At 41.4% G+C, this 27,477-nt stretch overlaps 1 long non-coding RNA gene across 2 annotated transcripts in view; it reads right to left on the minus strand.

The window, feature by feature from the left end:
- The window catches only part of LOC115945334 (uncharacterized), a 166,942-nt gene that overhangs the window by 42,757 nt on the left and 96,708 nt on the right, over positions 1–27,477 (minus strand). For both annotated transcript variants that reach the window (XR_004079690.2, XR_004549511.1), the window contains exon 7: positions 1,713–1,851. This is a non-coding gene — a long non-coding RNA (uncharacterized lncRNA). The remainder of the gene's footprint in view (positions 1–1,712; positions 1,852–27,477) is intronic.

Consider the following 27,477-nt stretch of genomic DNA (forward strand, 5'->3'; position numbering starts at 1 on the left):
GCAAAAGAAACATTGGATTTATGATGAAAAGTATATTCATCACATTGCAGTATTGACAGAGTAGCTCTTTTGGTTTGATTCTGAGAGTAAAGGCCTCAGTTTAGAGCAATCTGCCTCCCAGAAATGTGCTTACTCCTGATGGAATAATTTGAAGCACTTTTCAGGAAAATACTGCAACTTTTCACAGAATTATTGAATGAATTGTTGAGTGAGGAATTTCATTTGCAGTCACTCTGCCAATTTGATATAATGAAAATCTATCATGGACACAGATAAAAGCATGTAATTACTTCAGATATCTAGATTAGAGTGCATAAAGAGGAAATAATGCAAGATAGCTCTCTCTTTCAATCTGTATTCAAAGCTTTTATACAAGTACTTGAATGTATAAATACTAATCAATATATATCAGCATGTAAATAACAGCATCGACTTCTTTGGTAAAATGTATTAGAAGAAATAAAAGTAAAAAAATAAAATTGCAATAAGAGTCAGAATTGGTAGAAAATGACTTGATAAAAATCCCATCAAAATACAGGGTTAAAATAAGCACTATTAAACTGTGTTTTTTTCTAATGCTGTTTCCAGCGTAGTTGCTAGCATAGTTAACAAACAGCTAGTCTTTAAAAAGGAGTGAGGTTTGACTAATATCATTGTGTCTAAGCAATAGGAAATTAAGGCCAAAGTTTCTTCTGGATGTTTGATCCATGACAGGCAGTTAAAGGATTCCCATTTCTTACAGCAGATTTCAATGCAGAAAGCATATCTGGGAAAGTTGTGTTTTAGAGTAATGTTAGAGTAATGATTTACAATGTACTAGAAAAGCAGACTGATAGAAATCTTCAAAGCACAATTAGATAGATTGACAGATAAAATATCTGTATATAAATCTCAATGTATTTCATTACATGTGTTGAAATAAAGGAGACGAAAGATGAAGAATATAAAAGCTACTCCTAAAACAGTAACAGAAAGTTTTATTGTTCTTTCAGACACAGTTAAATTTTAAATAAATTAATTATTTTAAATTTATGAGGATTTTTTCTTCAAGCATTTTTCTTATATATTTCAATGATCTATTTGTTTATTTGTCCCTGCTAGCTTCCTTTAGAATTTAAAGTGATGATAACTAGAAAGAAGGGAATAGAATGCTGCCAGGCTTTCCATATACATGGAGGAAAACCATCTTTCATTTCAAAAAAAGGAACACTTAATATTACTACTATTAAATACAGAAGGATAAGCCTTAATCAATGTTCTTTTCACTGTACTTTAGCAACTCCAACACATCAATTAATTCTTGCAGTGAAGCTAACAGAGTTTAATTTATACCTCTCTGAGGATCAGAAATGTTGACCATCTTCACAAGTCACTGAATCAGCAACAGAACTCAGGTGCTGCAGGTTCAGATTCCTAGTTATAAGAAATACCTTGAAAATGAGACTAAACACTACAACTGCTCCATCCCTGGCAATGTTCAAGGCCAGGCTGGACAGAGCCTTGGGTGACATGGTCTAGGGTGAGGCACCCCTGCCCATGGCAGAGGGATTGGAACTGGACAATCTTAAGATCCTTTCCAACCCTAACTATTCTATGACTCTATGAGTTCCCAGTGAAATCCAGGCGATACTGTCTAACCAACTGTAGGACACAATAGTGTACAAAACCTGCTTCAGGTTTTATAAATATAAAAGAAGGCCAATGGTACCAACCTCGTTTTAAGCTGCTTTGATTTTTATCAGATCAAACCAGCATGGAGATGTACTGATGTTGTATCTGTGCTTACAGAAATCAAGCGTAGTTTTCAGATTCAAACATGGTTCATAGACTATGTCATCCCAATTCAGAGCTCTGAGAAAAATAAATAGAAAAAAAAAAGCAAGTGTCAGCTTACTGCTTCATGCAAAAGCTTTGTGAATGAAACATGCAAAAGCAGCAGCTGCATAAGCAAAGAACAGAAGTTCTAATTTGTAAAGCTTTCAGTCATTGACTAACACAACAGAAGCAAAATAAAATATTTATTGCTGCAAGGGTTTATATAATTTGGTTTCTTTTCCTCCTCCAGTGGATTAAACTTCGAAATCTTAATGACTCATTTATGTTGCACATGCTTTACAAACTAATGCCAACTGCCTATGTATCTACACAAAATAGCAATTTTCTAGAGTTCATTGGCTTTGCTAGACAAAAACCCCCACAAACACAGTTCATGTATATGTTGGAAAGCACCAACACATTCTTCGAGTCCTAATAAAAGTTCAGGAGTATATTTGAAACAAATTATTGATTAGCTGCAAGTGTTATAATACAACATAAGTTAATATTACAAAACTTGCCTGGTATGCTTGAATTAGCATATAATAATGTACCTGGGCCTGGTGGTATAGACTCTACTACCAAACAGAAGTCTCTTCAGTATTGATCTGGATTAAGAAGGGAATGAGATCACCCATGCTTTTAAAGTACTGCTATGGAAAACAGAAATTAACCTATTTAAATGCTGACATGAGCAAGAAAACAAGTTATGACCATATAGATCAGAATGAAAAGAACAGTATCCTTTGAAATGAACCCAATAAACTACTTTCTGACTGGTAGTGCCAGCTTGAGCAACAGTCATAAAGATATAGGAACCTGGATAATGTTAAAAATCGTTACTGAAGGAAGAGAATTTACTTTAGTGTCTAATCTTCAAAACATTATTGCAACATATTTGTACGGTCCAATCTCCATTTCAAAAACACAGACTACTTGCTTTACAGCCAAAATACAGAATGGATTCAGAAAAGTTGGGTGACTGGAAAGCACTTCAGTGAAAATAGCTATTTTTACCAGTTTGTTTCACTCAAATTTCTCAGTGCCATCAGTTAAGGCTGACTGCTAGGATTTTCATCAGAACAGAGCACAGCAAACACTCTCCCTGTCAAAGTTTCAATCCTTCTTTCTGAAGCAGAAGATTTGTACTAGAATGTCTTCTAAACTGAAGCTTCTGAACACTCAGAAAGTAGCAGCAGAGAACCATCACAAAATCTGTGACCCATTCTACCTTACAAGTTAAACACATACATTCTGTGCAACTATTCAATGAATTATAAGGTTCTGTTGTGTTTGCACTTAATGTTGAATAGAGAAGAATCCTTTTTCATTCAGGACCATGCTTTCATTAAACCCTTCTACATTTCTCAGAAACATATGCCAAAAAGCATTTCAGTGTTATATGTCTGTTCCCTTTTCTTTGAATCCCACTCTGGTTTAGAGTGTGAGAAGGTACTTGAAGTAGTAGAGTTTACATTTGTTTGAATGCTGTGGATGGTCTTTGTTGGCAAGATTCATCCAATCTCCTCTTACCTGTGTAAAATTCTGGTATCTTCTCTAAACCTAATCTCAGATTCCTGAACACTATTCAACAGAGAAAATTAGGGACTACAAGAGACCAATTACCCTACCTAATTTTAGGCGATTTACATAGTTCAGATTAATCACCCCCTGGACGCAGGCTTTTTGTTTTTAATGGTTTGAAATAAAAGAGAGGGCAGAGGGAGGAAAAAAGTATATAACTTGTGCATCTACAGCCAAATTTAGTGTAAGTGTAATCCATTTTACCTTTACTGACTGGCATCCATTTTGGATCTGGCTACCTTGGACTTACACATGGACTTTCCTTGGCCATGGTGAGGAAATCCACACTAAATTTCCACCCATTAGTGAGAAAGAACTTACGGATGCCAGTGATTTCTATTGAAAACATTATCAATACCAGTCCCTATGGCACAATCATTCATGAAATCTTAAATAAACATCTTAAATAAAGGAAAATCTCTAGTCTCCAAAATAAACACTGAAGAATTGCAATATTAGAGAAGTTTATAAAATTCCAAGTAGTTAATAATAAACAGGACAAAAACAACATGTCCATATGCTGGCAGAACAATGCCTCATGAATCATGCACCTACAGTGAGCAAATATTTGTTGGGGGGGTTTCACTGGGGGATTTTGATGTGTCATACTGCATTCATAGGATGACATCTGAGAAGATGAGCTATGAAAGAATAAATGCTTTGGATTACAGTAACACCCATTTTTTAACCTTTGGCTGAATCTGCTCCAAGACCTTCCAGAAGTACTCCCGCCTAGTGCCAGTCCCATTACAGAGTATATAGGATTCACCACCTGTAAAACCAATGAACAGGCACAGTACCACAGGTAAGCGGAAGGGCATCACAAATCTCAGAGTACATTTTGAGTGGGAATTATTGTATCTTCAGAATGATAAAACAAAACAGTTGTTACAGTGCCTGAGAAAATCACAAATGATGCAGGAGGAGCTCCAGTTAAGACAAAGGAAAGGCTACAAACTCCCTACCAGTGTTGTGGACTCACTGTGCCTTCCACTGAGGCACCCACTTCTGGCAACTGCAAGATAGGTACATTGAGCAAAGTGATTTGAATCTCTTTCTTAGGTATTTTAGCTAAGCCCCCACTGAAAACATGGAGAAAAAGAGACCAAAATAAATTCTGTGTTACAGTATAACAGTTCTTCCTAAAGGATGTGGGGGAAGAGAAACTTATGCTTTCCACAGATACTAATGAACAGAAAAGAGTCATTGCCACTAGAAGACTACACAAAGAGCTGCATCCATCTGGAAGACATTCTCATGTGTGACCAGAATCAGATGAAAAAGCTCAAGGAATGAAGAACAAAGGACAACTAGCAGTGATTGCAGGTAGCTGATTCTAACAGATTGCAACAGAGCTGCGAAGATCAATACAACTTTGTGTTGCATGCACATATGGACATTGAGATAGTGCAGACTTAACATTTTAATGGTCCAATTTTATATAGCTCCCATACGATCCTACATGGAATACTGCAGTCAGCCAAACAGCAGATTACCAGAACCATATGATGAAATCTAGGGAAGGTTCTGAGCTGAGAAATGCTTTGTAATAGATTGCTATTCCATTTTCTGTATAAACACTTTTATGAAAACACATACAAACACATGAAAGAGTAATGAGAAACTTCTATATTTTTCTGTATTAATTCCTTTGAGGCTCTGTTTGCCAGGAAAGTGCAGAGACACCAGATCTCCTGGAAGAAGATGCAGGGCTAGCCCAAGGACTCCACAAATAAAGCTGCATTAACCAGGTATTCTGCAGTTTCTTCAGGCAAATAAGGAACTTCCCAACTCTGGATATATTTATTTATGGTTTGAATTAAATTTTTCATTATTTTAGATCTTGTGAGTAACATTTTCTCCAAACTCTCTTTCTTTCCTTCTTGTATGTGGGGAAGAAAGCAATAGGAAAGACAATAAGCCCTGCAGAGATGTCAGGAGCAGTGGGTAGAAATCTGTCACACAGTCCCTGTTTTTAGCACATCAGCTGACTGCACCTGAAGAACTGACTTATCCAGTGCAGAGATTTAGAGATGCTGTGTTATAACTGTTGGCACAGCAAAATACCTAGTGCTGTCCACTTCATCTTCTGCAAAGACATGTTTCTGCAAAAGCAAAGAGACTCGTTTATCCCTTGTCCACCTCCATGGCTCTACTGTTTGCAGCAATTGCTGCTTGCCTGCAGATGTCTCTAATCACTGACCACAGAGAAAGGAATTCTTCTAATTGCTGAGTGGTTTGAGTTTCCCAAAATAGTTGCCCTTCTTCCTTTCTGAAGAAAAAACTTTCCCCTGCCGCCCCACCCCCTTCCTGCTGGCAGACATGAGAAGAGAGCTGTGTTTGTTTTCACAGTAAATGGAAGGCTGGGGCAGTGACAAGGCTGATCTCACAGTTTCCAGCTGTAATATTGGATATCTTTACAACTGCACACATGCAGAACTCAGAAACTGAACTAGACCAGTAAAACCAATGCCAGCAAAAACCCCAAAGGTCTGAGGGGCAGCAGCACTGCTCTTTACGTGAAAGCTGGAATGATTTTACAGAGTCTGTACGCTCTGGTGCTTTTTAGGGCCCACCATAGCATATCACTGCCAAAGGTGCCTGCCCATTCTTCCACTCCCTGCCATCAGTGACTGATTTTGGGCAACTCTGAATTATCTTTTTGCTCTCCCAGTGGAGCAACACGGAGACAGTGTAAGATGAACCGTGTGCTCAGAAACTGACCAAAGATTTTATTAATCTCCACAGTTTGCTCAGAGACCCCTCAGAAGAAGCACAACAGCCAAAGGACTTTTGCTCACAGGGCTGTTCCTGGCAGCCTTGTGTGCATTACCAGAGTTGTTCCAGTTGTGCTCCGGTTAATAACAAGGAACTTGGTATATTTTCACAGTAAGACAGAGAACTGGACAGACTGCAGCTAACAGACAGTGCTTATGTTAATCCTATAATGCTGAACTTTAAAGAGTGCTATTACTTAATATATGTGCTTTCTCTGTAGAAAATACTTCTACTGCATAATATTCATATCAAATGATTTCTACACCAAGTGCTTACTTATAGATTCTCTAGCGTGATTTAGCAAATTGTTTACTCAGCCCCCAGGCACTGCTGTCCTTCCAAATATGCATTTGGTTATTTCTTTGGATATTTACAGTTTATAATTTCTAATTAAAATTTATTAATTATGAGTTCAACATGCCATAGTTATTTAACAGAATGTTATACTAAATATGGGATTTCAAGAAGATGATGAAAAGGGAAGAAATCAGTTGATTTTGCTCACAATCTATCCCAGTTTGGTCACATGTGAGGGTACTAAGGATTTCTAATGTAAGAGATTTCATAGCTAACCTTTGCCATATTCTTATCCCTCTCTTTGGGCCCCAGTCCTCTACACAAAACAATCCCCCAGCCTGACAGAAAGTGCCCTTATGAATACAAAAGCCTGTGGACAACTTTTTATTTCACAGCTGTATAATATTATAGATTATTATCTGCGAAAGAGTTCTGCTTCCCTCAAACTGGAATTAAAGTGCATTAGGAAACCAAGAGAAATGTTTTTTCTTGCACATCACACGGGGTCAGGCAGCTTTAGAAAACCCCCAGAAGGAGAAAACCATTCACTTTTTCCCTGTACCATCAGTATCATCTGATTGACTGTTAATTGTACTGCTGAGGTTTTAAGGGCCTCTATTCAGATAAGTGCTGGCCAAAAAACCCAGCTCTCATTCATCAAAGCACAAGTACTTTCAAGAGTAACCTGGTAACACAGAAAAGACTTGAAAATCCTCAAAATCCAGCCACCTATGGAGCGATCACATGAAAATATGTCAAAGAATCACTATTGTAAATGCTGAAGACAACTGCTACAGAGCTGTAAATACAAAATACTGTTTAATTGCAATTTGCAAAAATTCTTCCTGCTTTCAGTCATTATATGTCTGTCCCTCTGACGGAAATGGTAATTCTTTCAGTTTTCAAGCCTGTGCTCTCCTTTCATTGCAATGAGTCCTGATTCAGAGCTTTAAACTGTGTTCTGCAATGCATAATTAATCTGGCTTCATAGAGACCTGAACAAAAGACCTCATTCAATCTTCAGCTCCTTCCTCCTGAGATACTGTTATTTCTAAAAACTCCTGCCAGCTGGGCAGGAGGGAAATCTCAGCACTGTGGGAGAATGAACAAACTACAGACCTCCGAGGGATTTGAAGTAACTATCTGACTAAACTGGATTAGAAAGTAAGGAAGGGGAGGAGCAGGAGAGCTTATTCTGAAGTCTACAAAAGCTGATAAAAAATTCTTAGAAGATTTTCATATGGTGAAGGGGGAGAGAAATATGCAAGCCTTTATAACAAAACAGGAGGAATTTTAAAACATGTGTGAGCCAATACACTTGGGGATGTTTGAAGGGATTACTGCTGGTATTATTTCAGGAAAACTGTTGTGTCTGCCTTACAGCTTTGAGACGGCATTCCTCTGTGAAATCTGCTCTGCCCTGCAAACCAGAATAGCTATACTTTCCTTCCAGGTATTTGATACATCTCCCATTTGAACTTATAATGCACTCTAACCAGAAGTTGCTTTAAATTCCCTCCCAAGCACATCACAATTAAGAGCCTCTGTCCTGCAGGATTTCAAAAGGCTATGGAAAAACAAATTCAGTCTTGTTTGGAGAGCCAGCACCCTGCTCTAATTCCCTGCAAGCTCATTCTCCGACGTGTGGCGGTGACACTGCCCAGATCACCTGGCCACCTTTCACACATTGCTCTGTATTTTTAGCAGCCATGTGCATACTCAGGGGTATTGCCCCATTGCCACGGGGCTTTCTGGAAGAACAAGTGGAAAAAACTCACACTGCCTGTTGAGCAAGTGGGTGCCCAGGGAAAAAGATGTTGTGGGCTCTCTGCCTCCTCTGCCCTGCTCTGCTGGCCCCCACTGACACAAACCTGCTGCTTCCAGGCTCCCTGCTCCTGTAGCACTGATGCTTCAGTGGAATGAAGTTATGTGGGTATAGCCCTGGACAATATGTGACTCCCTAGATTTAGAAATACTTTCAGAAGCCAGATATTTTACTCACCCCAATCTTATTTGGATGATGGGCATCCCTTATGACATCAATGATGATGTTATGACAGGAGCAACCAGGACACGCTGGTCTTAGGTTTTTGCCTTCTACAAGAAGAAACTATATAAACACCTCAGGAAAGGTCAGCACCCTCATTTATAGTCCTTCTGCTGGCATCGCTGGAAATTTAAAGGGCAAGAACCCCAATCAAATCCAAATAATGGGCTCAGTTTCCTCTCCTTCCCCCTGCCCATGCCTGCCCATTGTGGAGGTAAGGCTGCATGGGATGCTGAGCTGCCCAGGCTGCTGCTGGTGGGACCCACTGCCTGGGCAAACAGTTAAAAGCACCCACACAATACACTGAAGTTCTCCATGGTAAAAAGGAATTAAAATATTCCCTAGAAGTTGATCTACTTGGGACTTGCGTGTTGTTATGGAGTGAAAACTGGGGTAGGTCTGGCATGAGATCAGCATGCACAATGAAAAATGCACCCCACTGGACAGTGCACCTGTGTAAAGATGGGCACACAACAATTACAACCCAATCAAACATCCCGTTTGTGCTCTGACCTCATCATCATTTGCCATTTCCAGAGCTATTATCACAAGTATGATTTTCTATAACATCCCTTAGCCCTGGAAGGGAAGTGCATGGAGGGAAAGGTGGTGTAGGAAATAAAAAGGGAGAGAGGGGAGAAAATAAGATTCAGCAAAAGCTTTCAGACCAGCAGAGGCTTTTAAGGGTGTAATTTCATAAAGAAACACTTACATGTAACTTAGCAACAGCAACAACAACAAAAGTACTGGTAGGTTATATTCCAGACAAACAGAGCAATGTTTAAAACATTGAGCTGTTATACAAATCCATACAGCTCATTTCTAGTTTCTTTAATTCCTGGGGTGCAGGAAAAGCAAGTCAACACCACCACGCTTTCTTTCATAACCAACATAATGACCCACTTGTGACATTTATCCAAAGTCACTGGATGTTGTCAAACCCATGTCGAGGTGTCACATCAAAAGTCATCACTTACAGCACTTGTGTAGCAGCTCTGGATAACTCTGTGGCGTTTCCCAAAAGGGACACTAAACGTTTCACATCTGGTAGAGGAAAACAAAATCAGTGTCATGACACTCAGCTATACAGATCCTAAGTAATGCTGACATACAAGTAAAAGCTCTGACTTTTCCTAACTGAAGGATAATCTCTAACGTCATTTAGTGGATCTACCAGTGTGTCATGGTTTGAGCATGTTTTGAGGGTGTTTTTTGTTCAAGGTTTTTTCCAGCCAGGTGGAGGAGGGGAGTCCAGGAGGAAGGAGAGACAGGACACCTGACCCAGGCTAGGCAATGAGGTATTCCATACCATAGCACGTGATGCCCAGGATGCGTACGGGGAAAGAGAAAGCTGGAGGGAGAGAGTGGTGGAGAAAAATGGAGGAGGGAGCACATGGTGCTCGGCCAGGCAGGGTGGAGTGAGTTATGGGTCCGTGGCTGGTGGGGTGTTGTATTCTTTTCACTTGCTGTTTGCTGTATCATTATTATTTGTAGTAGTAAATGGCAGTAGGGGTTTTGTGTTATGCCTTAGCAATTAAACCGTTCTTATCTCAATCCGTGGGGGCTACATTCTTTGGATTCTCCTTCCTAACTCTCCAGGAGTTGGGGGACTTGGTTTAAACTACGACATTTTTTTGGCGCCCAACGTGGGGCCCGAGGGTTTGAGATAAGAACAGATCTGAGTGGATTTATGGTCTCTTGTCATAATGCTGATTTATTGGCTCTTAGAGGTTTTTCTCTGGATCTCGCTGTTTCGGGATTTTGCCGGGTACTTTGTGTATGGATTGGACGTGTTTGAGGCTTGGGCTAAAGCTTTTGTTTCACTGTACTTTGTGTCGGAGGCTTGTAATACGGTGGGGCTCCGGCAGCAGGGGGGGATGGACGTGGCCGTGGACTTGTACCAGGCCGTCCCGCTGCTCTTCGCTGTCCTTGTCCTTATCCTCGTCTTCGTCTGTGTGGAGCTGCGTGAAGCCAGGAAGGAGCGGCCCCGGGAGCTGCCGGCAGCTGAGGCTGCCAGGGAGAGCGGCACGGGGAGCCAAACGGCTGTGGCAGAGCAGCGGGAGCAGGCGGGGGAGGAGCGGAGCAGGGCGGTAGCTGAGCAGCAGGATCACGCAGCGGGGGGGGTGAGTCCCGCGGCCGTTCCCGACCCTCCGACGGCCAAGAGTGTCCCCCGGAAGTCGCCCGCCGACCCCCAGCAGGATGCAGGAGACTACGCAGCACTTCCCAGCAAGGCAGAGGAGGAACCGAGTCCTGCTGCCGTTCCGAACCCCGCAGCGGCCGAGAATATTCCCCGGAAGTCACCCGCCGAGCCCCAGCAGGAGGCAGGAGACCACGCAGCATTTCCCAGCAAGGCAGAGGAGGAAGATCCAGACTTGGGAGAAGAGAAGCTGATAGTGGGAGAGCTGGCAAGCAGGGCAGCTACATCAGCCCCAGTGACAAGTGCAGCAGCATCATCTGAGAGTTCTGATGGTTTTGAATGGCTTTTGGGTGCCCTTGGGACCTGCCTGCTAATTGTAATGGTGGTCGGCATGTTGGCACACACACAGAGTGTGTTCTACCCACGGCCATTTTGTCTGATCCCAAAAGTTAAGCAGAGTCAGGTTTGGGTCTTGTCTAGGGTTAGACAAGGATATAGGAGCACCAGGAGACTGTCCCCAAGGCTGGACAGTCATGAGTGGCAGGGCATGTGGGACAGTATAGCCAGGTATCTGATCCACTGGGCCCCTCCAGTGCTTTGGAAGCATTGGAAGTGGAAGGCAGTTGTATGGAGTCCCCAGCAGCAAGCTGTAGAACTGCTGAAGGGGACAGTGAATGATTTTGAGCCTGGTGGGCCCAGATACTTCAGGCCATCATTCCAGAGATGCAACATAGAGATGTCTCATGATCGAGGGGTGGACTTAAGAGTGATGGTGTATTGAAAATGTGGGATCTGGGCATGACGTGAATGGTATGGAATAAGGGGTGGATAATGTTATGGTTTGAGCATGTTTTGAGGGTGTTTTTTGTTCAAGGTTTTTTCCAGCCAGGTGGAGGAGGGGAGTCCAGGAGGAAGGAGAGACAGGACACCTGACCCAGGCTAGGCAATGAGGTATTCCATACCATAGCACGTGATGCCCAGGATGCATACAGGGAAAGAGAAAGCTGGAGGGAGAGAGTGGTGGAGAAAAATGGAGGAGGGAGCACATGGTGCTCGGCCAGGCAGGGTGGAGTGAGTTATGGGTCCATGGCTGGTGGGGTGTTGTATTCTTTTCACTTGCTGTTTGCTGTATCATTATTATTTGTAGTAGTAAATGGCAGTAGGGGTTTTGTGTTACGCCTTAGCAATTAAACCGTTCTTATCTCAATCCGTGGGGGCTACATTCTTTGGATTCTCCTTCCTAACTCTCCAGGAGTAGGGGGACTTGGTTTAAACTACGACACAGTGCAGTAAGAGTATTAGACATGTCCTTTCTATTGAGAACACCTATTTCAAGGCACCCTACCTAAAGCTGGTGCAGAGACTGCAAAGAGCGAAGAACAGTCTAACCCAAGGCAGCAAAAATCTGTGAAACCCCATCCCCACAATCCAGACTTGGCATTGTGTTGCTGTAAGCATGAGACTACACAAATAATCTTCTGGCAGATGACACTTTGCCACGGGCTTCTCAGACACTGGACTCTCTCATGATCAGGACCTTTCGTAGCAATGCAGCCTTCAAGTCTTCCTCTGTCCCATCTCTTCTCTGCCACTCATGGTGCTGGCACTGCATGAGGAGCCTCATCTTGGCTGTGCGGGAGTCCTGCAGCGTTCCCAGACAGGAGCAGAGTCAGAGCAGCCATTACAGGGGTACAGGCAAAGCCTCTGTCTGCCACTTTAGGCAAGAAAAAATATCACTTGTTCTCCCTGCAAGGATGATGGGAGCCCAGCAGCTGCACTAGGCAGGTGTGATGAAGGAACTGGGGAGCCTGGCAAAGCTGCAGGTAAGGTTTCTGCAGAGGGTCTGAGGCTTGCTTCTGCTGCAAGGAAGGAAAAATGAAAGGAAAACAGCAGAGACCAGGGTTTGCTGCTCCTACTACTGTGTGAGGGATGGAGAAAGCATGGAGCAGAGCTGTCTGCCTCCTAAGGAGACAGGTTCTTGCCACCAGCCCTGCCACTGCATGGGGAGGGAATGGGGCACTGCTCAAAACTTTCATTCATACATCCCTAAGAGTATCACAAGGACAAGGATTTGTCCCTTATTACAGAAAGGGTCAGGGAGGAACCTGAAAGTTTTGGACACAACTTCTTCATCCACATGCACTTGAGTAAAACTAGGAGGCAAAAGTAACACACTGCTGCTCAGCCTGCATGCTGTCCTACCTGCTCCCAGACCTAGAGATCAGCCCGTACCCTGTCCTACCTGCTCCAAAACCTAGGGCTCAGCCTGCAACCCCACTCTTCCAACCAATCTGCTCAGTTGCTCATTACCTGCTCCACATTGTAAGCACACAATCTCATCTGTGCATACATACCAAACTCAATAGCTGAAGCAGATCAGCCACCCAACCACAACACAATCTGGCTCACTTTGAATGACATGAGTGAATCACCACCCTAGCCCAGCCCCATGGGACCAGCAGTGCTGTAGTCGTGGTGGCTGCCTCCACCACCCCTGGCCACAGCTGGCCATCCCAAAGGCTCTCATCCAGCTGCATTTCCCCCCACAGCACTAACACTTTAAAATCTCACCCTACATAAACAGAAGGGGAAATTCTAAGTCTGTTTTCACTCTGTGTCAGCTGCCAGATTGAGAATCTGCAAAAAAACTCCTAAAAACCACTGAGTGAATGTCAGAATTGGAAGCAGGGCTCCTCAGCAAGAAGTTCATCTGCTACGGGACATCAGTGCTACTCCTTCGAATCCACAGTCTGCCTTGTCCCACAGAAATAGGTCATTAACTTTCTCAGTGCTTGCTCCATCTTTTAGAAGTATACTCAATTTTCTCTGAGACTACTGAGTTGAGTTCCTTGGCTTTCCCCTCATCCCTCAAAACCTTCAATTGACAGTAATCCCTAGGACAAACTAAAAGTACAACTCAAAATGGCCCAAGATCAAGGAAAAAATGAGGACTAAACCAAAGATCAAGTTTTCCTGAAGCTCTGATATCACCTTCAGTTTACACAGAAAAATAGTAAGAAATGTGACCATTCCATTCTCAAAAAGAGGCAGCAGCTTGTCTGCCACACAGATCTGAACAGCCAAAAAAACATCTATAGAGGGACTCCCACAGCATGAAATGCAGACCTGGTTATAGTCCCCAACTCTGTCCTCAGGCATACACTACTGAGCATACTTTCTATGTAGCCCTTATTGTTTTAACTGTCTCCTTCACAAATTACAGACTGCACTGTCCTACCTACACCATCTTGTCCTAATCTCCCTGTTGAAATGTAATCCTGAAGAACTTCGAGTCTAGGAAACACAGTTATTCAGTGTTTTCAAGCAGGTTTAACACTGTTCATCAAAATCCCAAAATGTTGCTTAAATGGAATAAAAAAATTAATGTCAGACTTCTCATTCAGCTATACCATTTAATTACACACAAGAATAAAGCTCTACAGAAAGACAAACAAGAAGATAGTGGTGTAAATGTAACAGTAATTCCACTTTTGGGCAAAGGCATTCTTAAAAATTTGTCCTTTTTACAGGTGTATTCTTGTCCAGTATTATAATAATGGCAATTAAATAGAGAAGAAATATTTTGGCTTCTCAGCTTCAATAAAGATGACATCGCAGACACTCTCAAGAAGGCACAGACCCAAGCACAAAGTCTTGGGTCAGTGAACCACACTGAGGTCAAGTTTCCATTTACTTGGCTCTATTAGCCTAAGCAGAACAACCTGGAGCAGCAACGCTTTGCACTTAGTCTAGGATGTCCCACATAGCCCATGACACACCAAAACCAAAGTAAAACATAGTAAGCCCTTCTATTATCAGAAGTGCATCTCTTTAAAAACTTTAGAGGAAGCATTTTAAATTACACAAGGAGAGGAGATAGAATCCAGTGGCAACTAATCTCTTAGATCAAACTTTGAAAAAGAAATAAATATAATCCAAATTCCTTTTTATCCCAGGACAAATTCTTCAGATTACATCAATACATTACGTCTACCTATATTTTGGCATGGATTATTGACAGATGACAGCCCTAAAACGCAGGGCAGACCTTGTCTGCTTGTGTTGTAAAAATACTGTGATACCCATGAGGGTGCGAGTCTCTGGGCAGAGACATCCCCTGCCCTGCTGCCATCCAGGTACCCTGTGGTCACTACAGCGTTGGTGAGCAGCTGATTCCAAGACCGCCTCAGTTAAAACATGCTTGCACGGACTGCTCAATGCACTTATGCAAAGCACTGTATCAGTCCATGGTTTGATCACCACAGCTACACAGGCATCAACCTTTCTCCAAGCCATTTATGGCACCTACAGCCACAGAGACAGCAACCAAAATGCTTAAAGAAAAGCTGTAATGTAAATGGTGCCAATATATGCTGTTCCACAGATGTAGAAACTGAGTGGCAACTTTAAAAATGCTTTTTTCTAGTAGATATTGTTTTATCCAACTAACAGGTATTATTTCAAATGCTAACTTGTAATCAGTGCTAAAAGCATACGTCTTCCCCATTTCTTCACCAAGTCTGAGCTGAGGTACCAGAGCTACAAGAAACACCACCTCTGGTACTACAAAGCCACAGCACAAGTCTCCTCCCAGGAGACCAGAATCAGCTTTATGAATGCCATGAAATAGCTAATTACAAGTGGAAGGGAGGTGTTTTTCTCAGACATTGTAAGAAAAAAAAAGGAAAGAAAAACAAGGAAAAAAACAACCCCTCCCCAACAAGTTTGTGAAGGTTATGAAGGTTTTGGGGGTCAGAAAGTCATGTAATGAATGGCAATTTAAAATAAAAAGCCATCTACATGATATTTTGAGTGCCTTGGTAGATTTAATTCCCTTTTCAAACATCCTTAAAAAGTGAATTAGGAAACGGAGATTAGAGTGCCGTTGGCATAGGAAGAAACAAGAAAACAAAACAAAATCAACCACTCATCTGCTATTGAAAAATCTAATCTAAACCTTTTTATGGTTTAAAAATAGAAACTACTTATAAAACAATGTGTGCTTTAATCAGCATGCAAGAAACAAGCCAATAATTAAAAGTTCAAAATAAAGGTTTAAACTCATAGTTTTGTAACTTCAGTTACAGCCAGATTACAAAATTCCTTTCACACAATGCACATAGCATCCTTTGAGACTTAATGAAATTCTGCAGCTGGGGTAGTATGAATCCGAGTTCTTTCTGTTCTGAGTTATTTACTTCTGCAAGAAAATTCCCCGTGGCAACTGGCCAAAGGCACTTGTCTCCTTAGTGTGTGAAATGTGAGCAGATACAAACTTGACGCCACATTTCATGCCCTCACCTTCCCTTGTGTCTGCATTCCTAACTGTAAATTAAAGGGTGGCACTGACTGTTCTGTGGTGGCAGGAAGCGGCTTATTCAAAAAGATGGGAAGAGGAGGAGGGGAAAAAAGTACTGCAATGCTTCAAGGCAGTTTCTGAAACTAGAGTGAGATTCTTCACACCCATAATCAAGACAAGCTGAGATCAACCAGCAACAGCTGACTCCCTTCTAAAAATGTGCCATTTATTCCTTTTACTGACTTTTTAAACATACATTTATCATCTAAACAGAAATCAAAGGAAGTGTGTCAATAACCGTGTGCCAAAGCCAATTATGAAAGAAGCAATTTGGAACACGAAGCCTCAAGCTGAGCTTCAGAAAACAAGAGGCACCTAGAAAATGATGTGCAACTTGCCGAGACTCTGTCAAAACCAAAGATCCCCATAGGACCTCAGTCAGCCAAGGGTGAAGCAGTGACCTTGGAGAGATGTTTACCCTTCTTGGAGCTGATCGGCATAATGCATCTGCTATTTAAGCTAAGGGATATCATCAGTGCACTCGCTTCCTTTTGCATTCTGGTTCTCGTTCCAGTTCCTGAGTGCAGTTGTGTGTGATTATGACACTGGCAAAACTCACAAGATGTTAGTTAACAAGGTTCTGTTCCTGAGAAAGCCTGAAAGAGTCTCAAAATATTGCTGTCAGCTTCTAAGCCCACTCTGCAACATGCCATGGTTAGAGGCCTACATCCAATTATTGCGTCCCATACACTATTTACACAAGTTCAGGCTTCAGGCTGCCCTGGGGAGAATCCTATGATTCCTTCTGGAATATGCTGCAGAGACACGCTTCCAATTTTATCTGTAGACCCCAAAAATGTAAATTCCGTGGGGTGCAATAACACCTGAATTAATTTCACTTAAAATGAGGGGGTTTTACTTGAAGTTTCAAGCAATGAGACTGAAATAAAAATTCAGACAATCCAGCTACAGTTTGCTTCTTGCTATTTTTGATTAAGAAACAAGCAAGATCAAAGGCTTTTGCTCAGTCCTGTGTGCCCTCCATGGACCGCAGAGTGAAGAGGACTCTTCCTGTCAGTGAGACCTCACAGTGGTAGCTGTGCTCACACCCCTGCTCTCCACTGGAGCTAGGGCCTTGTTCAGACAGGTTACAAGGTGAGAGGCATTCCAGGGCAGGGAAGCTGAGCTGGGTAAGTACACATCTGTGTACATCCACAGATCCCAACATGCAAAACGCTCCCCAGGATAGCTCAAGCAAGTGGGAACAGGTTAGTCTGCACAAAAATCATGCCAGAAAAGCTATCACTGCAACCATCTTTATTCAAAATGTTTGCAAAGCAAATCCTCTTTTAAATAGACGGAAAAATAGGCTGGAAGTTATGAAGGGAAACTCAGGAAGCTGTTACCAACAGAAGGAATCAACAGGACAAACTGAAGATTCCCCTCTGCTTGTGCTAAGGTCTGCTGCAGAAAACCTCCCTCTAACATCTGTGTGACAGCTACGGGGTCTGTGAGATGCAGCAATCAGACAAGAGTGAGAGTAAAGCCTGCTTGGCCAGGCTTTCTGACAGAAACAGAAATGCAAATGTTGAATAGTGAATGGCAAATTACAGCTGCCAGAACGATTTTTATCACTTCCATAGCCCTCTGGAAAACACAAAAACAAGTGATGTAAGCATGTTAAGAGGATCAAACTGTAAATTCTTCTGGTACAGCCAGAGAAGATACAGTTGCTTAGGTTTCTAGGAGGATACTGCTGAAGTAACTGCTCACCAGTGAGAGGAAGAGTTAATTATCAGCTGACAAATGAAAGCAAGAGATTTTAAGACTGTTCAGAGAGGAAGCTCTATGTGCAGTTTCATTCTGAAGAGGGAATGGAGATGAGTGAAGGAGAAGGCTTTTACAGCACCTTCTGAAACAGGTGGGAAGGAGGAAGGAGAGGGGAAAGATTGTTTTCCCTTCTCTCTAGGAAGCTAAGCAGCAATGCAAAGGGTTGCAAGCGTAGAAACAGCACAAAACAGGACATTTGGTCCTGGCTATCTGAAGTTCCACCTCACCCCACACAGTAGCCCTGCAGAAGTTGTCACACACCATTTTGGTGTTGCCAGCAGTGCATTAAGGGTGTGCCACAAGATGTGTTTAATCTGAGGGTAGAGGAAGGACTGCTGCATTTTGTGTAGCCTGGTAGACACACTAGGCAGGGAGATGGTTACCCATCCGATCCTTCCTATCCTGTTTCATTCAAATGACCAGAAAATTTAAATAATTCAAATGTTGTTGTGTGCCAACGCAGCTCATTTTGACTGAAACTGGTAAGTGTGAATAGTATCAAGAGAAGCACAGCTGGCAGCAGAGAGTAGTTTGTAGCCTTCAGTAGAGCTTAGTCATTACAAATGATGCAGGGTACAGAGGTGTTAAAACTCTTCAGGCACTTCAGTTCCTGCCATGAAAAGATTTGTGGGGCTATTCAGGGGTTATTTTAGTAAATATCATCCAGCCACACTGACTTCAGGTCTGCACATCAGCTGAAACCAGGCAGAGCAGTATATAACTGCTGCTGGCTCTGAAATATTTCAAACCCAGACCCTCCTGCTTCCTTTGCAGGAAAGAGATCGCAGTAGTTACTTCATCACTTTACACCTAAGAAGGCCTTAACTGGCCAAGTGGGACCAGATTCTGATCCTTTGTAATAGCAAAAAGGTCAGAAGAGAATAAAAAGAACCTGCTGGGAGGCTGGGGAATAAGAGTAGAGGGTTATGTATGCAAAGGAGTCCTGTGTCAGTGCCTAAGCAGCATCTGTTGATGGAACAGTTCAGAAAAGGACAGGCTCATACGAATGTACATGATCTCACAAGTGATCTGCAATAGTGAAAAAACATTTTGAAAGAAAGAAAAAGGAAAAAGATGGAATTAGGGACAGACAAATTGTTCACCAGTTCTAAACCAACAATTTGGCAATATGGAGTCATCTGTTTCATATAATTTCAAAATGGATGGTTCTGGTTGACTTTCCTCTTTGCAAAGATTCTGTTATCCTCTCCCCAAGTGCCATTATCCAGAAGAGATCCAAGAAGCTAATAGAGGCAAAAAAAAAAAAAATCACAAAAATCAGCTGAGGATCAAAAGGCAATTACTGTATCAGAAAACTATTTTGCCTTTCTGTTGAGGGACCTGTTTTTACACAAATCCCGAGATGGCACAGCTTGGTACTAATACGCTTGTGTCAAGAGAGCCACTTTGGCTCAACGGTACCTGAAGATCTGTCCCAACTACTCTTAGGCTCAGGCTTTATGGGACCTGTGTCTCTAGCACTGAGATTAATCAGATACATTGTTTTCAGATACTGAGCTTTTGAGAACACTGATCACTAGCTAGCTTTTCCAAAACAGCTTTCTTGTTTTAAAGATATCTCTGCTAAAGAGAAGGGATATGCTGGTTTTGTGTTTATTTTTTTTTAATACAGGGAATATTCTAAGGGAACAGGTAGCATGAGCTTACTGAAAAGCACCACCTGTAGATGCAAAGTCTGAAGAAAGTATCAGGTACCATAGCATATATGCTCAAATTTACTTAATACACAGGTTCATTTTTCTCTCTTTACATTACAAAGGGCTTTGAAAATAACGTGCAGTGACTAGGATTTCACAACTGAATGAAACAACTCAGAGTACTGTGTGTACTTGTCCCAGTGACTTATATGCAAATAAGCCTTAGCCCTAAGTCCACAACAGTGACTTTAACAGGCCATGTACAATCCCCCAGGTGCTGCTTTCTGTCCCACACTTCATTCCCATTTGCCACTTCAGTGCATCCTTTGATTTCTTAATAGCCCTTGTTTCACATTTACTATAGTACTTAAATACATGATGATGGTGGACAAAGCTGGTAATGGTCTCTAGGACAAGGAAGCCACTGTATTTTTCCAGGCAAGACAGGAAAATGCCATTCCAGATTGCTGAAGATTCAAGTTTAAAGCAAACTTTTACAACTTCCCATAGGCAGCAGGTGCCTACAAAGATGTCCCCTCAGAGGTGTCCTTTGGTGGACACGTCTTTCAATAACTCCATTCATGCTCACCACTTTCGCATGAGCAAAGCCCAACTGGGCAAACAGTTCTTATGACCTGCATGACAAAGAAAGATAAAAAGAAATCTTTATCCTCAACAAAGATAAAAATCTAAAGATTCTTTGAGAAGACTCACCTCCATCCATTGCATACAAAGAACCTACCAAAAAGGAATCTTACCTTAATTAGACTTAATTTTTAAATTATAAGAAAAAAAGAAAAACAAACCTCAGGTGCAACATATTCTTTACCCCAGCCTTCTCCTCCTAGGGAACAGAAGGTGGAATAATTTTTTTGTCATTTTCACTCTTACTGATACTATCTATTGGCATTTATACCATTAAGACCTATGCTATCACCCACGAGCTTAGCACCTCAGCAACCCACTCCAGCAGAGCAAGTGGTCAAATCAGAGCTGAGACTCTTGTCTCAGCAACATCCCACCAAAGAGCACACAGATGGGAGAAACATACAGAGATGCAGAAGGTGCAGAAGATGCAGAAGGGGGGGATCATTGACACTCTCCCAGATTGGCACTGAGAAGTGCACTGGAGTGTAGGCATTCCCCTGCTCCTCCACTTCTGCTGTCATTTGTTGGACTTCTTTCAAACCAGTCTGCCACATTTTACCCTGAGAAGGACACTATTATTGACAAGAGACCTTGTGCAATATCAAGTTGCTGAGAAATCAGTAGAAATGTCTGTCTGCAGAGCGAGAGCTTCCTTCTCACCTCATTTTTGTAGTAGTCTAAAACTGTATTCAGCTGCTGTAGTAAGATTTCAGAGTATTTCAGTTCTCATTCCCACATGTAGTACAGGAGTAGCTGTAGAGCCAAAAGAATTTGGGCCAAACCACTAAGAGTTTTCCTCTTTGTAAATACGTTCAACCACATACTGCTGGACAAGGAACGTAGTCAGCACTGCTTGTATCAGTTTTGTGAAAATATCACAGCCCTGCAAACTGTGAAGTTTCCTCTTGCACAGAATTGGGAAGGAAAAGAACTTCTGCTGAGGATGTGCTGAGTAGAATTTTTTTTTTTTCCCAAAAAGGGAAGTCTCCTTTTAATATAACATTGTCAGATGTATTTACTACTAAGCTCATTGAGGCACTTGCTTTTCCCTTTTCTGTTATTTGTATCTTCCACCACAATAATTTTAGCAGTTGAGCAAACATTCCAGATTTAAGGATCAAGTTGAAAATATTATCACTTGCTCAAAAAGATGTTCTGCTCTTTGGAACAAGACTACGCTACAGCTCTCCAACACTTCATATCCACTGGTCACAAAGCACTTCTCAAAATTAGAGTATATGTAAGTTCACAACTTTCTTTCTGCATAGATAACCAGTTTTAGAGACGAGGAAGTACCTAGACTTATTTTCAACACTGGAAGCCTAGAGTTAGACTTCTAAACTTATTTTTTTGCTTTTCCAGGTATAGAAAACTTCTATTATTAATTTCCAAAAATGTATATTGAGCATCTCTGAATTTCAGCACTTTTTAGGTATTAAAGTTCATTTTTAAAACGTTGACTCTCATACACTTCAGGATTAACTCAAAGTTCTACAGCTAAATTAAAAGACAATTTAGCTACAAGTTTGTTATTTAGGCATAAGAAAAATGTTTCTCTTAAATATTTATTAATGTGTACAGATACACGTGTAATGGTTTGCACAAATAAGACAGAGACCAATGAACACCCTGTACAACTGAATGTTTGACAAGAAGCATAAAAGGAAAGACACCCTAAAAGAAGCAAGATGACCCATAAACACGTATGCTTGTGCACACACATTTTTCAGGAAAAGGACCAAGGACAATGGTACCTCCCTCCACTGCTCCCCCCACCCAGGTAATCCCAAAGATTGTTCTTCCTCACAAACCCTTTACTGAAGTTAATATATTTCTGAGATTGAAGAGAAAATACAGCATAACAATCTCATTTTGGGAATGTTCTTATTCTGAATAAAAGGATTTTCATATAGTTGAAGTCTAGCTTAAATTTCCCTTACAAGAGATGATTTCAAATGATTTATCAGAAGTTTTCTTCATTTATCAGAGTAGCAATAATGTTAGAATCCAAATCCCACAAATTAAAAGTATCAGCTCAACTCATAAACCCCACCTTTCATTGTATTGTTCCAATCTGGATTCTTCCAGTTTGACTGCTTCCTGAACTTGGAAGAAATGAAGATCTGAAAAATGGCCTGAGCATGTGCAATGGACTTAATTTACATTGTAAATGCTGTGCTGTGTCAGACCAGTTGATTACAGAAGTTTAACACTATATTGGTAGACATAGCTGGATCTAGGATTTAGCTCAATGTATAGGAAGATTTTAGCAGTAAAATAAACAGGATAGGGAGATAGGTAGTTTGCAGAAATGCACTGTAAATTTCTCCCAAGTTCACAGCATCTTCTGAGTCAGGTTTTGGTATGAGCCAGTATCCACAGGAAATGGAACACATGCTTTTTTTTTTTCACGTGATATAGATCAGAAATTGCTGTGTTCATAGAAGCATTCATTGTCCCCATCTTCCAAGATCCCCATGATGGCCAGGAACTGACAAATCTAGGAAAATGGCTCAGCCTTCAATGGGGATCCTCCAATAATATAAATCTATACTTGCTGTCTGGAAGGAATCCACATCTAAACGCATCAATCCTCTGTACTCTTCTGAGCACAAGCAACAAGTTTCCTTTGCATACCTGGCTCTTTAAATGCTAGGTTATAAAACTAAAATCAAGGCCAACACTTGTTTTCTGTTTTTTGATGGAAACTCTGCAATAATTTTCAATCTTAACTGGTACACAAGAGTATAGTAAAGTATAAGGAAATAAAACCCCCAGCATAATAGAAGGACGAGTGAAAAATATAAACAACATGATTTGGTAAGCATGCAAGTGACTGAGGCTTGTTTGTCACTGGATCTCCCCAGACTTCCCCTTGGAGTGAAACTCAAGAAGTGTGCATGGATGAAAGCATGTCAGGACTTGGTGGGGAAGCCAGCACAAGAATAGCTGCAGTAGAAAAAGTGTTCCACATCCATGAAGGTCTTGGGTTACTGAGATAAATTCAGCTATGAGACTCACCCTTGTGCATTCTTAACAGCTTCACTACAGGATGCCTTCATACAGGGCAGCATGAGGGGTGTGGAAAGAGAACACTGGACTGTTTCTTCTGGCTGACAGTGATATACATGTTACTACTCAGATTTAATCTTTTCAGAGGTTTAAAAAGTCTTATTTAAGAGATAATGGGCATGGCTGTGGCTATAAAGGCTTTTGCCATTAAACCATACTGATGTAATGAAGACGGCCTCATTTTCCTCATATATCAAGGCATAAGACATGCTCATCCCAGTTTCCCCAAATGCAAAATTAAAATAAGTAAACATAAACTAGAAATGCTCAGTTGTGCTGCTGAAAGGTCACTGTTGAAGGTTTTCACTTCCTTCAGCTAATAAATGGTATCATTTGAGATAAGTGGTTTCTTTTTCAGTTTCCAGATGCGAGACTAGCTGCAGTGCTAACAAACAGGCAGCTGTGATTTTCTTACCTTTCTGGATCATAATACTACAAAACTATTATATCAGGGTTTACAGTTTTACACCAACTGGAACCTCTAATCTTCCCTTTCCATAACATATTAGTGCAAACAATACTGAGGAAAGAGCATTCCCTCACCAACATGTCTATTAGAGTTCTTATTTTAAAAAGATACTAAGTTAAAACTTTTTATAAACTATTGACTGTTTTTTTAAAAAAAAAGGTTTAAAAGCCATTAAAGACTCACATTTCAGCCACGTTTCTATCAAAATTCAACAGAAGCTTTTTCCATTCTTGCTTTGCTGGTATTTTGCTTTGTGATTGCTCGGTGAATGTCAATGACTCAGCTTCAACATAGGGATACAAGAATAATTCTTTCCATGACAAGAGAACTATAGGACTAAAGCCATGAATTTTGGTGTGATGAATGCACATTAAAAGGGGATCCGAGTATCAAGACAATAAAACTCCCAGGAAGTACTAAGACTTGTGTTCCACTGAGTAGGCTACAGAATTAAGAGTCAGGTTCCTGCCAGGTAATTTACAAGCAGAGCATCAAAAGCTCCTTTGTCTGAACTTGTGGCTTCTTAATAAAAGGGTGGGTGCTGCTGCATCTTCCTCCTGAACAGCTTTTCTAAGGCTGCAGGAAAGGCTTCACGCATGAGCTGTGAAGGCCATCTCAATCCTAGCAGCAATCAGTCCTTCCTCCTTCAGAAACAAGCACTGCGACTGAATCCAAGTCTGAACTCTTCACCTCTCCAGCACGCTTCCCCTCTAAATATAAACTGCACTGCTGATGTGACTGCAGCTGGCATTAATCTTTTCAGATGCTTTCCATGTCATCCTTCATTTTGTTTACTGTGTTAAATCAGGGAAAAGTCTGATTTAAGCAGCAAAGAAATAGCAAAAATAAATGTAGATGAAAAGAAAAAATAGATAAAAGTCATAGGAACAAATGGGTTAGTGTTAGAAAAGCAGAAGGGATTCATAGAAAGCAAGTGACCTGATGAGCCTGAAGTAAACCCAGCTAGTAATGCTAATCTGAAACATTAAGTATCCAGCAAGTGTTGGAACCTATTTCATCTGTAATTCCGATAGGAACATAACTGTACACTGGAAACAAACATCTTTGTACCACAGATTTTTGAACTCTCCAAAGCTTAAGTTCCCCTGGTATTTGAACACCTAAAGAAAGAACCTTCAGTAGAACATCACAGACAGCAATTGTCTGTAACTTGTGCCATTCAGTGGATGTGTGCGAACTTCCACTCAAGTCTGTGCACACGACTGGGAGACTACATAGAGATTTCAAATCACAAAGTCTTTTTAAGAACTCGCAGCAAATTGCAAGGCCAGTATGAGTAAAAGCAGGAAAGTTCTATGTACCATAACAAAGGGACTTCACCCCATGCTATTAGATTTCTAGCTTCTTCATGAAAACACAAGTGATAGCAGTAAAAGGCTGCTTTTTTTCCTGCTGCAGCATAGTGAGCATTGCGATGGTGTTCAGATAATCCAGGTGTGGTACAACAATCACAGCCTTGTTGTGTGTCACTTCTGATTTTTACATGTCAATAAGAATGGTGAAGGTGTGAGTTTTGGAGGTGAGGCGGCAGGAACGGGGTTATGAGACAAAGACAGGGAAAGCAGGGAAAAGGTGCTAAAAATCCTAAACCAAACCAACAAAAAATGGGCAAAAAGATGCCAGTATGAGCAGAACAAGAAACAGACCAAGCAGAGCTGGAAAATGCCAGAGACTTACTTTCCCAATGTTATGAGCTGCCAGTAACTGCAGCCATTCACAGAGAACAAGGGTCTGTACTTGAAGGACAGTTTAGGAGGCAGTGTGCTTGCAGTGACATCCACTGTGTGTCACAGTTCCACTCATGCCTGCATGATCAAGCTAGAGGGCAGATGGATGTAAAGGCATAATCAGGTTCTCATTAAACAGAGATAGCACAAATACATACAATCATAGAATAGTTAGGGTTGGAAAGGACCTCAAGATCAATTAGTTCCAACACCCCTGCCATGGGCAGGGACAACTCACACTAAACCATATCACCCAAGGCTTCATCCAACCTGGTCTTGAACACTGACAGGGATGGAGCATTCACTACCTCCCTGGGCAACCCATTCCAGTACCTCACCACCCTAACAGGAAAGAATTTCTTCCTTATATCAAGTCTAAACCTCTGCTGTTTAAGTTTGAACCCGTTACCCCTTGTCCTGTCACTACAGTCCCTAATGAATAGTCCCTCCCCAGCATCCCTGTAGCCCCCCTTCAGATGCTGGAAGGCTGCTATGAGGTCTCCACACAGCCTTCTCTTCTCCAGGCTGAACAGCCCCAACTTTCTGAGCCTGTCTTCATATGGGAGGTGCTCCAGTCCCATGATCATCCTTGTGGCCTCCTCTGGACTTGTTCCAACAGTTCCATGTCCTTTTTATGTTGAGGACACCAGAACTGAGCACAATATTCCAAGTGAGGTCTCCTGAGAGCAGAGTAGAGGGGCAGGATCACCTCCTTTGACCTGCTGGTCACACTCCTTTTGATGCAGGCCAGGATACAGTTGGCTTTCTGGGCTGTGAGTGCACACTGCTGGCTCATGTTCATTTTCTCATTGACCAACACTCCCAAGTCCTTCTCTGCAGGGCTGCTCTGAATTTCCTTTTTGCTCAACCTGTAGCTGTGCCTGGGATTGCTCCATACATGCTCTACATGTATTTAGCCAGCATACTGTGGCCTGCTGTGCTTTTCTCCATGACGACCAGTAAACAAGTTTTCCATTAATGAAGTTTCTTATATCTACCCCTTCTCTTAAGATTATATGCCATTTAATTTTTAATTCCCCTAAACACTTGCATAAACATACATGGATGGTGGATAAGAGGGCTGTTTCTGTTTAATGAAGTGTACAGAGTAAAATATTTCAGCAGAAGCTAGTATACAAAAAAACCACATGTATCCCCATCAAGCTGCAATAAGCATAAATATATGCATTTATATGCTCTCATTTATTTGTTGTGTGCTCAAAAGTAATTTTAAGCCTTTATCACTATGATGTCTTCTGTTTCTATTCGACCAGATGGACATTCATCTCGAGGACTGGCTATATTCATGGAAAAGACTTGGGACAGAGAAATGTCATTTAGCTGTAAGGACAAGGCAGGAAAAGGGATAACAAAATAATCCTAGCAAAACAAGAGTATGTGGTTGTTATGCATTGGAAAACAAGAATAATATCCATAAATTTCTGAAGGACTTTATTCCAATGACACATGCTTGAAAACAAACATATACATGTGTATTTGGGGCTTCAGACTATGCCAAGAAGAAAAAGGAAACTTTTTCATGTGTTGGCTAAAATCTTAATATACAAACAATCAGTCAACCTCTAACTGCTCAAATTACTAAATGTGCCTTGCAAAATCACACCAAATACTCTAACGAATCGCTAACATGGAGATATTACATGACAAATTAATGATAACTCTGCTACAGCATTAACATAGGAGACTTGAGAAAAATGAAAGATAAGATCATCCGAGAGAGCAGACAGGAACATGCACAGCTTTCTTGCACTGCCTACATGTTTGCAATGAAAACCACACAAAATTTGCCTGAGTTCAGATTTCACTGGAAATATGAAACTTAGCTCAAGTGAAAATTTGCTAATGTTTGCATAGCTATTCAGTCAGCTGGGACCCAGCCTCAAGCAAAGCTTTGTGATATAAAGAGCCATGAGAACTGTGCACTTTCATATCAAAACTAGGTGAAATGGGGAAAAATTTGACATTTTCATTTTGAGTTGTGATATTTTAAATGAAACTTCAGAGGCAAATGCAATAACAACACAGACTGCACAAGTATAAGTAAAGGATGAGGAATAATATACTGTGCAAACTA

This window comes from Melopsittacus undulatus, chromosome 3 (genome assembly GCF_012275295.1).
Source record: "Melopsittacus undulatus isolate bMelUnd1 chromosome 3, bMelUnd1.mat.Z, whole genome shotgun sequence".
In the NCBI taxonomy this organism is placed as follows: Eukaryota; Metazoa; Chordata; class Aves; order Psittaciformes; family Psittaculidae; genus Melopsittacus; species Melopsittacus undulatus.